This window comes from Camellia sinensis, chromosome 3 (genome assembly GCF_055761805.1).
Source record: "Camellia sinensis isolate YWXY chromosome 3, ASM5576180v1, whole genome shotgun sequence".
NCBI lineage: Eukaryota > Viridiplantae > Streptophyta > Magnoliopsida > Ericales > Theaceae > Camellia > Camellia sinensis.
Window position 1 is genome coordinate 6,131,804 of NC_138963.1, and position 18,101 is coordinate 6,149,904.

The window sequence follows — 18,101 nt, forward strand, 5'->3', positions numbered from 1 at the left end:
ATGAATGTTCACATCATTAAATTGTTAATCATTCAAAAAATATTTATAAGGGTATCAAAATTAAATATAAGGGTATAAGTGTTCAAGAAAATAGTGTAAATTAAGAAAATGGACTTTAAGAAATAAAACTATACATACATGGGACTAAATGGGTTAAAAAATTTCTTCCTAGATTTCTTGAGTAAAGTTTTTGTAACTTGGGACTCGAAGGCCTGATCCCTCTTTCTCTTTCTTCCCTGTCTCTTCTCCTATGTCTTGTTCTTCTTCTTCCTTTTGAACTGTGACAGTGATGGCGGCTTGCGACGGTAGGTTCTCTCTCTCGTATATATATATATCTAGATCTCTGTATATATATATATATATAGATCTGTGGGTTTACACAGAAAGATCTGTTCTTCATCCTCTCATTTTCTCCTTTTTTTTTTGTTCTTCTCTCTTCGTCTCTGTGTTTCTTTCTTCCTCCTCTGTTTTTTTTTTCTTGTTTGATTTTTTATATTTTTCTTTTCCTCTGCTCTATCTTTTTTTTTTTTTTTTTTTTTGATTTTGAGTTATGGAAGAAGAAAAGAAAAAAAAAAAAATAGAGGAAGAACAGATTTGAACACAGAAGAAGACAGAGGAAGAAGAAAAAAAAAAAGCACCAAAATAATGTCGTTTTGACACATTGAGACATTTGAGCTTTAATCAATTCAAACTAGGTAACGGGATTGTAAAAGAAAAGAAAAAGAAAAAGAAAAAGAAAAAGAAAAAGAAGGAAAGTCGGTGGATATTTGAACGTTAACAGAGTTTGGGGTTCAGGATTTATTTATATAAGGGAAATAATAGAAGAGTAATATACAATTCTGTGCTTTCCTCTTCTCCGTCTCTCTCGTCGTTGTTCGAATCTCAATCGGCCTCTCGCAACAGTTGGACATACGATTCTCTCAAGTACTTGCGTCCGATCTCTCCGATCGTCCAAACCCATCTCAAACAGGTTTTGTTCTCTCTCTCTCTCTGCGTTTGGTTTGTGAGAAAACGAAGGAAAATAAAAGAGAGAACATCGTTATGGTTTAATTTGTTGTTTTTTGTTTGCATTCGTGAAAACGGTTAAAATCGCCTTGAACGAAACGTTAGCGTTTGGGTTCATGATCTCTGGAATTTTGATCTTTTCAATTATGCTTTCTTTTCGATTCGTGCCTTTTCCGAGCAACCAAACGGGAATCGAGAAATATTAGGGTTTCTGATCGATAATCTTTTGGAAATTTAAATTGTGCAATTGAATTGGTTTGCCTATTGTATTGTATTCATATTGCAAGAATTTGAAGAAAACAGAAGAGGACGTGAAACTGACGATTCTTACCTTTCCGGGCTACTTGTCTGTGTCCATCTTTTTCACCTAGACTTTTACGCTATGTTTGGTAACTTAGGAGAGAAAAGAAAAGAAATGATTACTTAAGTAATAAGAGAAAAGAAAAGAAAAGAAATAATTGTAATTTTTTTCCTTTTTGTTTGGATAAGTAAGAAATAAAAGAAAAGAAATGATTGTGATTTCTCTCCTTCTTGTTTGGTTAGATTTCATTAAGAGAAAAGAAAAGAAATTATTTTATGTTATATTACCAAAATAACCTTTTTATATTTTCAATCATTTTATTTCTTTTATTTTTACAGGGGTAAAATTGATATTATGAAAATATAAACATTTGTGGATTTCTTTTCTCTCCCAATCTCTCCACTTTTGGGAAGATTGAAAATAAGGGTTATGAGAGAAATGAGTTTCTCTCCATTTCTCTCTATTTCTCCCCATTTCTCTTCACTTAAGATAACCAAACAAGGAAGAGAAATACATTTCTCTCTATTTCTTTTCTTTTCTCTCCAAATCACTCAATCCAAACACAGTGTTAAGTCCTGATTGAGAGATAGAAGTGATCATCTTTATTCTTCCAATTTCAATATTGCTTTTATTTATATATTTGCTTAAATAAGTTGTTGATTTACAGGTTTATCGCTCACTCACTATGTTGTGCTCTGATTGCTTCGGCTGCTGGAGCTTATCTGCATATCCTCTGGAATATTGGAGGCCTCCTCACGACCTTAGGTTATCTGGGAAGCATTGTTTGGCTACCCTCAACCCCTCCATATGAAGAGGTGGGCATCTCTTTGTTTTGTGCCTTTTTGCACCATGTGTTGTCATTTATTTGTGATACGTTCAAGCTTTGGGTATTTGATTTTAATTTTTTTTGTCTTTTCTTGGTAAAGCAACAAAAAAGGGTTTCACTCTTGATGGTGGATGCACTGTTTGAAGGGGCTTCAATTGCTCCTCTAATTGAATTGGCTATTGAAATTGATCCAAGGTAAATATTTATTCTATCCACTCTTTTACCTCTTTAGTGGTTTTGATAATTGTTTGTAATTGTGTGTTTCTTTCTTTTGGTTTCTGTGGGTTGTGTATTTTTTTAGTACTTTATATTGTTTAGGTGTTGTTTGCATAGTAGCTCATGTGTCGATGGGAGTAACTTTTCTGCCTTTGTAGGCTTAAAATCTTATTTTTGTGGGTTTTTGAACTTGTAAGAATCTGTAGTGGGTCTTGTAATTTCCTGAAATTCTGCTTTTGTTACGTTGTGCACAACTTGAGAACATAAGAGCCAAAAATGGGAAAATTTCTAATCAGACTGAAACAAAGGAAGTGTGAATACTGGAAATTACTGTCAAAATTAGTTTTTAAAGTTTCATTATGGTATTTGTATTAAAGAAATTGCCTATTTGTTGTGATTTGTGAATGGTCAATGGAAAAATTATTAAATTGAAATTTGTTGCTATTTAGTTTATAGTTGTGCAACATGCTGTCATTTGAATGTTGTGTGAACTTTTTGTCCATCTCCTTCATGACCTTATGTGGAGCTTACAGTTCCTTTTCATTTGTTAGTACAATAACAGCATACATATCTGTTTGTTGTTCTCGGTTAATTCAATGGGTTGGTTGGTGCATTTACATTCTTTATATTTCCCTTGTTTTGAACTAGGGGTGCATTGAAATTCAATATTAAAGCAAACCAACAAAAAACAAAACAATCAAATCTAACGACAAAACAGAATTAGAGAATTGAATAACAACTGATTAGGGTTTTATTTTTCAAATTAGGGCTTTGAAATTAGGGTTCTCAAATTATTTGGTTTTTATGAGTTTAAGGTTTTTTGATTTGGTTACTTGGTAATTATTTTTATAATAATTTGTTTTCATTGTTTTTGTTCTTGTCTTATAATTCGTTGTTTAATATTTTCTTTATTTTTGATAATTTTCTCTAATTATTTGGTTTTCTTCTTGATGAATATATATTATTTATCGCTTTATTTTACTTAATCTTTTAGTTTGTTTGCCAAGATATCATGGGAACAAAGTTGATTGCTTTTGGGTCTCAATGCTTAATGTTAAAAAAAAGGACATCTTTCACGCAATCTGCATTGAGACTAAGTTCCTTTATTAGATTTCTTGCCAAAGAAAATTATAATATTAATTTCTAATTTCTTTATTTTTGATAATTTTGCTCTCGTTATTTGGTTTCCTTCTTGATGAATATATATTATTTCTTGATTGATTTTACTCAATTAGTTTGTTTGCCAAGAAATACTGGGAACAAAATTCATTGCTTTTGGGTCTCAATACTTGATGTTAAAAAAGTTGGATATCTTTCTCGCAATCTCCATCGAGACTAAAATTCCTTCTCAGATTTCTTGGAAATCATATTTATAATCTTAACTCTCAATTTGTTGGTATACTAATTATGATATCTTTATAAGTTATGGTTTTTCAATTTGGTTACTTGGTAATTATTTTATAATATTTTGTTTTCATAGTTATTATTCTTTATTTAATATTTTCTTTATTTTTAGTTATTTCTCTATAATTATTTGGTTTTCTTTGTGATGAATATATATTAATTGTTGATTTATTTTACTTTATCTCTTAGTTTGTTTGCCAAGAAATCTGTGAAACAAAATTGATTGCTTTTGTGTCTCAATGCTTGATGGTAAAAAAAAAGACATCTTTCTCGCAATCTCCATTGAGACAAAGTTCTTTTCTCATATTTCTTGGTAATCAAATTTATTATCTTAATTTTTATTTTATTTATTTTTCATAATTTTCTCTTATTATTATTATTATTTTTCCCCCCTCTTGATGAATATATATTATTTCTTGTTTGATTATGCTTTATCTACTAGTTTGTTCGGTAAGAAATCCCGGGAACAAAATTCATGCTGTTTGGGTCTTAATGCTTGATGTTAAAAAATGGATATCTTTCTCATAACCTCCGTTGAGACTATCTCAGATTTCTTGGCAATCAAAATTATAATCTTAATTTAGTTAATTTTGAGAATTTTTCTCTCATTATTTGGTTTTCTTCTTGATGAATATTATATTATTTGTTGATTTATTTTACTTTATCTGTTTGTTTGTTTGTCAAGAAATCCTTGAAACAAAATTGATTGCTTCTTCGTCTCAATGCTTAATGGTAAAAAGGGATACATCTTTCTCGCAATCTCCATTGAGACTAAGTTCCTCTCTCATATTTCTTGGTAATCAAAATTATAATCTTAATTTTTATTTTATTTGTTTTTGGTAATTTTTCTCTTATTGTTTGTTTTTTTTCCCCTCTTGATGAGTATATATTGTTTCTTGTTTGATTATACTTCATCAACTAGTTTGTTTGGCAAGAAATCCCGGGAGAAAAATTCCTTGCTTTTTGGGTCTCGATGCTTGATGTTAAAAAAACGGATTTTTTTTTGGCAATCTCCATTGAGACATTCTCTCATATTTCTTGGCCATCAAAATTATAATCTTAATTTATTTATTTTTGAGAAATTTTCTCTCATTATTTGGTTTTCTTCTTGATGAATATATATTATATCTTGCTTGATTTTACTTTATATATTAGTTTGTTTGCCAAGAAACACCGGGAACAAAATTCATTGCTTTTGGGTCTGAATGTTTGATAAAAATGAACATCTTTCTCGCAATCTCTGTTAAGAAAGTTCCTTCTAAGATTTTTTGGCAATCAAATTTATAATCTTAACTATCAATTTCTCGATTTCCTTAATTATGACATTTTTATGAGTTATGGTATTTTAATTTGGTTACTTGGTAATTATTTATATAATGTTTTGTTTTCATATTTCTTATTCTTGCCTTATAATTCGTTTTTTAATATTTTTTTTATGTTCATGATTTTTCTCTAATTATTTGGTTTTCTTCTTGATGAATATATATTATTTATTACTTTATTTAACTTATTAGTTTGTTTGCCAACAAATTGTGGGAACAAAGTTGATTGCTTTGGGGTCTCAATGCGCTTAATGTTAAAAGACGGACATATTTTTCGCAATCTGCATTGAGACTAAGTTCCTTTATTAGATTTCTTGGCAAAGAAAATTATAATATTAATTTTTAATTTCTTTATTTTTGATAATTTTGCTCTCTTTAATTGGCTTCCTTCTTGATGAATATATATTATTTCTTTGATTTTAATCTTTTAGTTTGTTTGCCCAGAAATACTGGGAATAAAATTCGTTGGTTTTAGGTCTCAATGCTTGATGTTAAAAAACAGACATCTTTCTCGCAATCTCCATCGAGACAAGTTCTTTATCAGATTTCTTGGCAATCAAATTTATATTCTTAACTCCCAATTTCTTGGTATCCTTAGTTATGACATTCTTGTGGTTTTTGAAATTGGTTATTTGGTAATTCTTTTATGATATTTTGTTTTCATAGTTATTATTCTTCACTTATAGTTCTTTATTTAATATTTTCTTTATTTTTAATTATTTCTCTACAATTATTTGATTTTCTTTATGATGAATATATTTTATTTGTTGCACTGGGTGGTTTGAGATGTTCTAAATAAGTGTACTTTTTGACTTTTTATGAAATATGGGTTGAATATGGGTTGGGTTTGAAGTGATGTTGTAAAGAGGTGACGTGACTTAAATAAGATGATGTGACTTAAATAGGATAGTAACTTTTTGACTTTTTAACTTTTTTAGTATATGCCAAACAATTTGTTTGCCAAGAAATTCTTGAAACAAAATTGATTGCTTTTGCATCTCAATGCTTGATGGGTTAAAAAGGGGACATCTTTTTTGCAATGTCCAATAAGACTAAGTTCCTCTCTCAGATTTCTTGGTAATCAAAATTATATTCGTTATTTTTAATTTATTTATTTTTGATAATTTTTCTCTTATCATTTGGTTTTGGTTTTGGTTTTGTTTTTCTTTTTTCTCTTGATGAATATATATTATATTTTCTCTCAATTTCCTTGATTATGAGTTTTTTATGAGTTGTGGTATTTTAAGTTGGTTACTTGGTAATTATTTATTTAATGTTTTGTTTTCATAATTCTTATTCTTGTCCTATAATTCGTTCTTTAATATTTTCTTTATTTTCATGATGTTTCTCTGATTATTTGGTTTTTTTCTTGATGAATATATATTATTTACTGCTTTATTTTATTTGATCTATTAGTTTGTTTGCCAAGAAATCTTGGGAACAAAGTTGATTGCTTTTGGATCTCAATGCTCAATGTTATAAAAACTGGCATCTTTCTCGCAATTTGCATCGAGACTACGTTCCTTTATCATATTTCTTGACAAAGAAAATTATAATCTTAATTTCTAAGTTCTTTATTTTGGATAATTTTTCTCTCTTTATTTGGTTTCCTTTCTTGATGAATATGTATTTTTTCTTGATTGATTTAGCTTTATCTATTAGTTTGTTTGCCAAGAAACACTAGGAACAGAATTCATTGCTTTTGGGTTTCAATACTTGATGTTAAAAAAAGGGACATTTTTCTTGCAATCTCCATCGAGACTTTCTTTCTTAGATTTCTTGACAATCAAATTTATAATCTTAACTCTCAATTTCTCGGTATCCTTAATTATGACATCTTCATAAGTTATGTTTTTTTTTTTTTTTTTTGATAATTATTTTATAATATTTTTTTTTTCACAGTTATTATTCTTCACTTATAATTCTTTATTTAATATTTTCTTTAATTTAATTATTTCTCTAAAATTATTTGGTTTTCTTCATGATGAATATATTATTTGTTGCTTCATCTTACTATATATCTTTAGATTGTTCGCCAAGAAATTCTTGAAACAAAATCGATTGCTTCTGCATCTCAATGCTCGATTGTAAAAAATTGGACATCCTTCTCGTAATCTCAATTGAGACTAAGTTCCTCTCTCAAATTTCTTGCTAATCAAAATTATATTCTTAATTTTTAATTTATTTATTTTTAATAATTTTCTCTTAATTATTTGGTTTTTTTTTTTTTTCCTTTTTATCTTCTCTTGATGAATATGTACTATTTATTGTTTGATTGTACTTTATCTACTAGTTTGTTTGGCCAGAAATCCCTGGAACAAAATTCGTTGCTTTTGAGTCTCAGATGCTTGATGTTAAAAAAACGGATATCTTTCTCGCGACTTCCCTTGAGACTCTTAGATTTCTTTGCAATCAAAATTATAATCTTAATTTATTTATTTTTGAGAATTTTTCTATCATTATTTGGTTTTCTTCTTGATGAATATATATATATATATATATTATATCTTGCTTGATTTTACTTTATTTATTAATTTGTTTGCCAAGAAATACCGGGAACGAAATTCATTGCCTTTGGGTCTCTATGCTTGATGTTAGAAAAATGGACATCTTTCTTGCAATTCTATCGAGATGAAGTTCCTTCTCAGATATCTTGGCAGTCAAATTTATTATCTTAATCTCAATATCTTTGTTTCCTTAATTATGACATTTTTTATAAGTTATGATTATTTAATTTAGTTACTTGGTAATTATTTTATAATATTTTGTTTTTATAGTTGTTATTCTTGTTTTATATTTTTTTGTTTAATAGGTATATATTTTTATTTTTAATTATTTTTCTATAATTATTTGGCTTTCTTCTTGATAATTATATATTAGTTATTGCTTTATTTTACTTTATCTATTTGTTTGTTTGCCAAGAAATCCTTGAGACAAAATTTATTACTTCTGCGTCTCAATGATTGTTTTAAAAAAAAACGGATATCTTTCTTGCAATCTCTATTGAGACAAAGTTCCTCTCTCAGATTTCTTGGCAATAAAAATTATAATTACTATAATTTTTATTTTATTTATTTTTGGTAGTTTTACGTTCATTATTTAGTTTTCTTCTTGATGAATATGTATTATTATATCTTTCTTGATTTTACTTTGTCTATAAGTTTGTTTGCCAAGAAATACTAGGAACAGAATTCATTACTTTTAGGTCTCAATGCCTGATTTTTTTTTAAAAAAATGGACATCTTTCTCGCACTCTCCATTGAGACTAAGGCTGTGTTTGGTGGAGTTTTCGAAACATGATTTGAGTGCTCTGTTTGTTTACAATTTTCAAAAATTGATTCCATTTACTTTTCAAAACACGTTTTCCCAGTCATCCTCCCAGATATCCCCTGGATGTTCGAAACAGTGTTTGTGTTTGTGTTTGCGTTTTTGTTTTTTTGCGAATTTTTTAAAACTTTTTTGAGTTTTGAATAGAATTTTGGATTGTGTGTTTGGTTATGAGTTGTAAATTTTTAAATCAAATATCATATGGCACATCACTCAATTTAAACTCAATTCAAAACTTATAACCAAACAAATTTTTTACACTCAAATCATAATTTCAAAACTCACAAATTCAAAATACAACACTATTCTCAAATCATAATTCTAAAGCTCTACCAAAAGCAACCTAAGTTTCTCTTTTAGATTTCTTGACAATAGAAGTTATAATTTTTAATTATTTATTTTTTATAATTCTTCTCTTATTTGTTTTTTTTCTCTTGATGAATATATTTTATATCTTGCTTGATTTAACTTTTTTTATTAGTTTGTTTGCCAAGAAATATTAGGAATAAAATTCATTGCTTTACGGTCTCAATGGCTGATGTTAAAAAAATGGACGTCTTTCTCGCAATTTCCATTGAGACTACCTTTTAACGATTTATTGTCAATCAAATTTATAATCTTAATTATGGCATTTTTAGGAGCTATGGTATTTTAATTTGGTTACTAGGTAATTATTTATGTATTGCTTTGCTTTCATAGTTCTTGTTCTTGTCTTAAAATTTGTTCTTTAATATTTTCTTTATTTTTCATGATTTTTCTCTAATTATTTGGTTTTTTTATTGATGGATATATATTATTTGTTGCTTTATTTTACTTTATATATTAGTTTGTTTGCCAAGAAGTTGTGGGAACAAAATTGATTGCTTTTATTTAGGTGTCAATGCTTATTGTTAAAAAAAAGACATCTTTCTTGCAATATCCGTATGGAGACTAAGTTGCTTTAGATTTCTTGGCAAAGAAAATTATAATAATAATTTCTAATTTCTTTGGGCATGTTTGGTTTGTATCTCAAGATACAATTTTTGAGAAAAATTTTCAAAATTGTTTGGCTCAAATTTTTTGAATTTTTTTTCCAAAATCACTCTCTCTCCTACACATCAATTAATCACTTTTTCTCTCTTATCTCTCATTCTCTATAGCAATCCCGATACTCCCTTTACTGTTTAGTTGTATTCCGGACTCGATTCTGTGGAGTTGGTAGTTACGTCTACCTTGTTGTTATCCTTAATTCCATTTGATTGAGTTTTAGGATGTGTTGGGCTTGTTTCGAGCAGGTGGGTTGAACCTTGGTCTAAATCCTTGTCGTCAGGTTTTTGGTCGTTCCGCTCGAGCGGGTAGTTTGGCGCTCGAGCGGAGATTGCACACTCCCAGTATTTTGGTGCCCTACAAAACTTCTGCAGGTTGGTTTTCTACGCTCGAGCGGGATGGTTGGCGCTCGAGCGTCTAGTACATTTTGGTAAAAGTTCTGGGAGGGGGCGAATGTGCTTTATTGATGTGTCTTGGCGCTCGAGCGAGTATCCTTGAGCTCGAGCGGACCATTTTTTTTGTTCTTAACGCTCGAGCGTTGTGTTTTCCGCTCGAGCGGATCCAGTGTATATCTGGAGGCAGAAAGGCTTTTTCAAATCACTTTTTGCATTCACTCTCCCTCTTATTTTTCTAAAACTCCATTGTTGAGCCCCTCTCTCTAGATCCTTGCCTTCTCTAGATCCTTGCCTTCTCTCTAGGTATTGATCTAGTAGGAGTTGTTTCCTCACCTTTGGCCTTTACAAAAAGGTGGTTGATCGTCGAGAGTTATCTTTTGATCCTAGAAAGTTAGCATTTTCGTTTTCTTCATCTCCTTCGTTGGGTGTCAACTTTTGAGGTAGGGATTCCTACTCACTCTTATGGTCTTTGACATAGATTTTTGGTTGTTTTGATAAAGTGTTGAAGTTAAATGACTTTGAGGCTTAGGGTTTCAAAATGTTGAAGGAGGGTTTTGTTATTTTGATTCTAAAAGGTGTATTTTGGGTTTCAAAATAATGATATTGTTGTTGGTTGTTGATATATAGACCATTGGGTCAATATTGGGAAATGTGGTAGAAAATCCTAATTTATTGTATAAATTAATTGGTATAATTAACTTGAAAAAGTTGTGGATGTATGGAATAGAGTTGGAAATAATGAAATTGACTCATTATATTGTGAAATGGTGGAGTTGGATTTGTTAATCGCTCACTTTTGAAAACATTGATATTTTATCTGTTGGAGCTTTTATTATCTGCTTAGAAATAATTGCTTGGGCTACCGGTGGAGGGTAGTTTTGATTGTTGTAGATAATGCATGATGATTAGGCAAACTAAAACTAATTAATTGGATATGTCATAGAGTATGACGGTTGATAGAATACATTAACGTTATGTATTGATTGAGTATGTATATGACCCATGTGTATATACGTTGTGTTGTGTGGGAGAAGATAGGGGATGTACTCCGCGGTTTAGGGGAAGATATGGGATGGACCTCTAAACCGGATGTTGTTTGGGGAGGAGATAGGGGATGGACTCCACTGATACAACTCATATGCTTGTCAGTTATTGTGGATACAACTTATATGCTTATCTTTGGAAGTGTTGATATAGCTAATATGCTTATCTGCTGAAATGTGGATACAGCTTGTACGCTTATCTGTTGAGATGTTGATACAACTATTATGCTTATCTATTGTAAAATGGGAAACGTTTGATATGGGTCATTGTCTCATATAAGTGGTTGGCCAGGTTCTGAGCCGTCGGTGTAAATTGTGGAATTGATAAGAAATGGAAAATGAAAGGAAACACGACATAGTGGCCATGTAATGGAGATGAGTTATGAATTGATTTATGAAAATTAAACATTTATCAATTGCTAATGTCTTAGTTATTGCTCATATTGTGTTTAGCATATCTCTACTGGACGTTGGCTCACCCTATATGGGACATTATTTTCAGGTACAGGTAGCATGTCACCTCCAATGACCTAGCTTGGATGATGATGAGAGTTGAAGACTCTTTTTGTTTGTATTACATGTACATCAAGCCAATGGCTTATTTTGTATAGAGTTAGTACTCTCCTTTTGTGTAACCAAGTGTTAACTTGGAAAGTTGTAAGTCTATAGGGTATTTGCTTTTGTTGTTAACATGTAATACTGTTGTAAGAACTACTCTGATCAATATAAGTGGTTGGTTTCTTTCATATCAATGCATGTTTTAGTGATGGGTTTTATGTAATATTCTGAGGGCGTTACATTCTCAATCACTTTCTCTCACATACATCTACTCAACTACAACAAAATATCAAAGCATCCTAAATTTTCAAAATATACAACCAAACAAATCAAAAAAAATTATGAACTCTCTCGCTAAATTTTTTTTTGAAAATTTATCTCATCACTAACCAAACACGCCCTCTTTTTTTTTTTTTGATAATTTTTCTCTTTATTTGGTTTTCTTCTTGGTGGATATTTATTATTTTTTGATTGATGTTAAAAGAACGGACATCTTTCTCGCAATCTTCATCGAGACTAAGTTCCTTCTCAGATTTCTTGGCCATCAAATTTATAATCTTTAACTCTGATTTTCTCAGTTTTCTTAATTGTGACATTTTTATAAGTTATTGTTTTTTAATTTGGTTATTGGTAATTATTTTATAATATTTTGTTTTTATAGTTATTATTCTTCTATTATAATTTATTGTTTAATATTTTCTTTATTTTTAATTATTTATTTATAATTATTTGATTTTCTTCTTGATGTATATATATTATTTATCGCTTTATTTTACTTTATCTACTAGTTTGTTTGCCAATAAATTTGTAGAACAAAATTGGTTGCTTTTGCGTCTCAATGATTGATGTTAAAAAAATAGACATCTTTCTCGCAATCTGAATTGGGACTAATTTCCTCGTTTAGATTTCTTGGCAATCAAAAATTATAATCTTATTTTTTAATTTCTTTATTTTTGATAATTTTTCTCTCTTTATTTGGTTTCCTTCTTGATGAATATATATTATTTCTTGATTGATTTTATTTTATCTATTAGTTTGTTTGCCAAGAAATATTAGGAACAAAATTCATTGCTTTTGGGTGTCAATGCTTGATGTTAAAAAAAAGGGACATCTTTCTCGCAATCTCCATTGAGACTAAGTTTCTTCTCAGATTTCTTGACAATCATATTTATGATCTAAACTCTCAATTTCTTGGTATACTAATTATGATATTTTTATAAGTTATGGTTTTTCAATTTGGTTACTTGGTAACTATTTTATAATATTTTGTTTTCATAGTTATTATTCTTCACTTATAATTCTTTATTTAATATTTTTTTTTATTTTTAGTTATTTCTCTATAATTATTTGATTTTCTCCATGATGAACATATATTATTTGTTGATTTATTTTACTTTATCTCTTAATTTGTTTGCCTAGAAATCTGTGAAACGAAATTGATTGCTTGTGTCTCAATGTTTGATGGGTAAAAAAGGGGGCATCTTTCTCGCAATCTCTATTGAGACTAAGTTCATCTCTCAGATTTCTTGGTAATCAAATTTATTATCTTAATTTTTATTTTATTTATTTTTCATAATTTTTCTCTTATTATTTGTTTTTTTTCTTTCCCTCTTGATGAATATATATTATTTCTTGTTTGATTATGCTTTATCTACTAGTTTGTTCAGTAAGAAATCGCGAGAACAAAATTCATGCTTTTTGGGTCTTAAAGCTGCTTGTTAAAAAACGGATACCTTTCTCGTAACCTCCATTGAGATTATTTATCTCAGATTTCTTGGTAATCAAAATTATAATCTTAATTATTTATTTTTGAGAATTTTTCTCTCATTATTTGGTTTTCTTCTTGATGAATATATATTATTTGTTGATTTATTTAACTTTATCTATTAGTTTGTTTGCTAAGAAAGTCTTGAAACAAAATTGATTGCTTCTTCGTCTCAATGCTTAATGGTAAAAAAGGATACATCACTAAGTTCCTCTCTCATATTTCTTAGTAATCAAAATTATAATCTTAATTTTTATTTTATTGATTTTTGATAATTTTTCTCTTATTATCTTTTTTTTTTCTTTTTCTTTTTCTCTTGATGAATATATATTGTTGATTAATACTTTAGCAACTAGTTTGTTTGGAAAGAAATCCCGGGAACAAAATTCCTTGCTTCTTGGGTCTCGATGCTTAATGTTAACAAAACGGATATCTTTTTCGCAATCTCCATTGAGACAAATTCTCTCAATTTCTTGGCAATCAAAATTATAATCTTAATTTATTTATTTTTGAGAAAATTTCTCTCATTATTTGCTTTTCTTCTTGATGAATATATATTATATCTTGCTTGATTTTACTTTATATATTAGTTTGTTTACCAAGAAAATACGAGAACAAAATTCATTACTTTTGGGTCTGAATGTTTGAAGTTAAAAAAATGAACATCTTTCTCACAATCTTTATTGAGACTGCTCCTAAAGATTTCTTGCCAATATAATCTTAACTCTCAATTTCTCGATTTCCTTAATTATGACATTTTTATGAGTTATGGTATTTTAATTTGGTTACTTGGTATTTATTTATATAACGTTTTGTTTTCATATTTCTTATTCTTGTCTTATAATTCGTTTTTTAATATTTTCTTTATTTTCATGTTTTTTCTCTAATTATTTGGTTTTCTTCTTGATAAATATATATTATTATTGCTTTATTTTACTTAATCTATTAGTTTGTTTGCCAAGAAATCGTGGGAACAAAGTTGATTGCTTTGGGGTCTCAATGCGCTTAATGTTAAAAAAATGGACATATTTTTCGCAATCTGCATTGAGACTAAGTTCTTTTATTAAATTTCTTGGCAAAGAAAATTATAATCTTAATTTTTAATTTCTTTATTTTTGATAATTTTTCTCTTTAATCGGCTTCCTTCTTGATGAATATATATTATTTCTTGATTGATTTTAATCTTTTAGTTTGTTTGCCTAGAAATACTGGGAACAAAATTCATTGTTTTTGGGTCTCAAGGCTTGATGTTAAAAAACGGACATTTTTCTTGCAATCTCCATCGAGAAAGTCCTTTCTCAAATTTCTTGACAATCAAATTTATATTCTTAACTCTCAATTTCTTGCTATCGTTAATTATGATGACATTCTTATAAGTTATGGTTTTTTAAATTGGTTATTTGGTAATTATTTTATAATATTTTGTTTTCATAGTTAATATTCTTCACTTATAATTCTTTATTTTATATATTTTTTTTATTTTTAATTATTTCTCTACAGTTATTTGATTTTCTTTATGATGAATATGTTTTGTTTATTGCTTTATTTTATTGTATCTCCCAGTTTGTTTGTCAAGAAATTCTTGAAACAAAATTGATTGCTTCTGCGTCTCAATGCTTGATGGGTAAAAAAGGGGACATGTTTTTCACAATCTCCAATGAGACTAAGTTCCTCTCTCAGATTTTTTGGTAATCAAAATTATATTAGTAATTTTTAATTTATTTATTTTTGATAATTTTTCTCTTTTCATTTGTTTTTTTTTTCTTGATGAATATATATTATATTTTTTTTCTCTCAATTTCCTTAATTATGAGTTGTGGTATTTTAATTTGGTTACTTAGGTAGCGTTTGGTAACATTTACGTTTTAGGTTTTTGTTTGTAAAAAATTTATAAACTAGTTTTTGTTTATTTTTAGAAAAACATAAATTACAAACGCGTTTGGTTTGAACAAAATGTTTAAAAAAATTTAAATACATAAACTGAAAAATATATTTGTTCAGGACTAAAATATTTATATTTTTTTATTTTTTTATTTATGACAATAGGATCACACACATTATAATTGAAAAAAATTAATTAAAAAAATAATTGAAAAAAAATAATTTGAAAAAAAATGAAAAAAATTAATTGGAAAAAAATTTAATTGGGAAAAAAATATTTGAAAAAAAATTAATTGAAAAAAAATAATTGAAAAAAAATGAAAAAAATTTAATTAAAAAAATAATTGAAAAAAAATTTAATTGGGAAAAAAAATTAATTGAAAAAAAAATTATTGAAAAAAATTAGTTGAAAAAAAAAATTAATTGAAATTTTTTTTTGAAAACTGAAAACGTAAACTTATTTTTTGAGTTTACGTTTTTTCTTCAAATTTATAAATTGAGACAATCATTTACAAAACAAAAAAATTATCAAACAAGTTTTTATGACAGTTTTTAAAATTTTTGTAAATATAAACTAAAAACAAAATGATTACCAAACAGGCCCTTGGTAATTACTTATTTGATGTTTTGTTTTCATAATTCTTATTCTTGTCTTATAATTCGTTCTTTAATATTTTCCTTATTTTCATGATTTTTCTCTGATTATTTGGTTTTCTTCTGGATGAATATATATTATTTACTGCTATATTTTACTTGATCTATTAGTTTGCTTGCCAAGAAATCCTAGGAACAAAGTTGATTGCTTCTGGGTCTCAATGCTTAATGTCATAAAAAAGGATATCTTTCTCACAATCTGCATTGGGACTAAGTTCCTTTATGAGATTTCTTGGCAAAGAAAATTATAATCTTAATTTCTAATTTCTTTATTTTTGATAATTTCTCTCTTTATTTGGTTTCCTTCTTGATGAATGTATATTATTTCTTAATTGATTTTACTTCATCTATTAGTTTGTATTGCCAATAAATACTAGGTACAAAATTCATTGCTTTCGGGTTTCAATGCTTGGTGTTAAAAAAAAACGGCCATTTTTCTTGCAATCTCCATCGAGACTTTCTTTCTCAGATTTCTTGGCAATCAAATTTGTATTCTTAACTTTCAATTTCTCGATATCCTTAATTGTGATATCTTCATAAGTTATGGTTTTTTTTTTTTTAATTTGGTTACTTGGTAATTATTTTATAATATTTTGTTTTTATTGTTATTATTCTTCACTTATAATTCTTTATTTACTATTTTATTTTATTTTAATTATTTCTCTACAATTATTTGGTTTTCTTCATGATGAATATATTATTTGTTGCTTCATTTTACTATATATCGTTAGATTATTTGCCAAGAAATTCTTGAAACAAGATTGATTGCTTCTACATCTCAATGCTTGATTGTAAAAAATGGGACATCCTTCTCGCAATCTCCATTAAGACTGAGTTCCTCTCTCAGATTTCTTGGTAATCAAAATTATATTCTTAATTTTTAATTTGTTTACTTTTAATAATTTTCTCTTAATTATTTGGTTTTTTTTTTCTTTCTTTTTTCTCGCTTCTCTTGGTGAATTTGTACTATTTCTTGTTTGATTATACTTTATCTACTAGTTTGTTTGGCTAGAAATCCCAGGAACAAAATTCGTTGCCAAGGTTATAAAAAGCGGTTGCGGTCACCGTAACGGTGGCGGTGACACAGTTGCGGTTGTGGGGTGTAAAGGTCGTAGTATAACAGTTGCGGTAACCGGAACCGTGAATTTTTTTATTGTTCGCACAATTTGAAAAAAACTTACCGATACGCATATTTTTTTCTATAATCATATTTATTGGATTTTAAAATAAATATTAATCAATTTTTGTAAATTTTTAAGTATAATCCAATATATATTAATATTTTTAAAACATTATAAATTGAGTTTTTTACATTTTATTTTAATAATTAATGACTTTATATGTCAAAAATCCATATTATGCTTGTGGAAAAAAAAAATATTGGATTTAAATGTATAAAATTATGATTTTAATTATTATATTTGTGGAAGCATATACAAATTTTAACTTGAATAGTTTTAAAAAATAAATTATACATGCTAATATAATCATATAAAAATTAAAAAATAAATTATAAAGATTTTTTTTTTTTTTTTTTGGATCACTTGAATATTCATTCTCTTTTTGGATAACCTATAAATAAAAATAAAAATAAAATAAACTAATAAAAAAAATGACATGTATAAAATATGTATTAATATATAATTATAAGTGTTATGTTTTTTAGATATTTTACAAAAAATCAATCACTATCTATTATATATAAGATAAATAATAACAAAAGTAAGAGAATAAATAAGAGCACAAATATATATATATATATATATATATTTTAGTCAAGCCAAATAGATAATGACCACATTTTTTATTATTATTATTATTATTATTATTATTATTATTATTATTATTATTTTCAACCAATATATAGAGAGACACATACAAACAAAATGATTGAGTGATAATAGCTGAATAGAATAGTATAGGTCTTACAGTTTCAACAAATCAATTACATATTCTTCATCTTCCCTCTTCTCTCTCTATCTCTTACTTCTCTATCTTCTCCTTTTCCCCATTTTCAATTTTATTTTTTTTCAAAAGAAGCAATTCGGAACCGTTACGTAACGGTGCGTAACAAGCCGTTATGGCCGTTACGACACTGTTACGACTGCTACAACAGCTACTACGGCCGACACACTTGTAAATCTCAATCACACTGCAAAAGCGGCCGTAACGGGTGGTGGTAACCACTACAACTATTACGTAACTGTCACGACCAAAACCTGCCCCTATGAGTTTAGCATCATAACCGGCCAGTAATCCTGGGATTACCGAAGGCCTCTGTAACAGATTAACATAATATAAGGGGCTAGCGGAAGCAAGTAACAATATACAACGTCCATTGAGCTGTGCAGGCTTATATGAGATAGAAAAATTTTAAA

General features: G+C 27.9%; 1 long non-coding RNA gene across 1 annotated transcript; it reads left to right on the plus strand.

Moving 5' to 3' along the window:
- The first annotated feature begins 761 nt into the window (after nt 1-761).
- LOC114284442 (uncharacterized) lies at nt 762-2,796 on the plus strand. Its single transcript, XR_014362946.1, has 3 exons — nt 762-970; nt 1,974-2,121; nt 2,233-2,796. It is a non-coding gene; the product is annotated as an uncharacterized LOC114284442 (long non-coding RNA).
- The last annotated feature ends 15,305 nt before the right edge of the window (nt 2,797-18,101 follow it).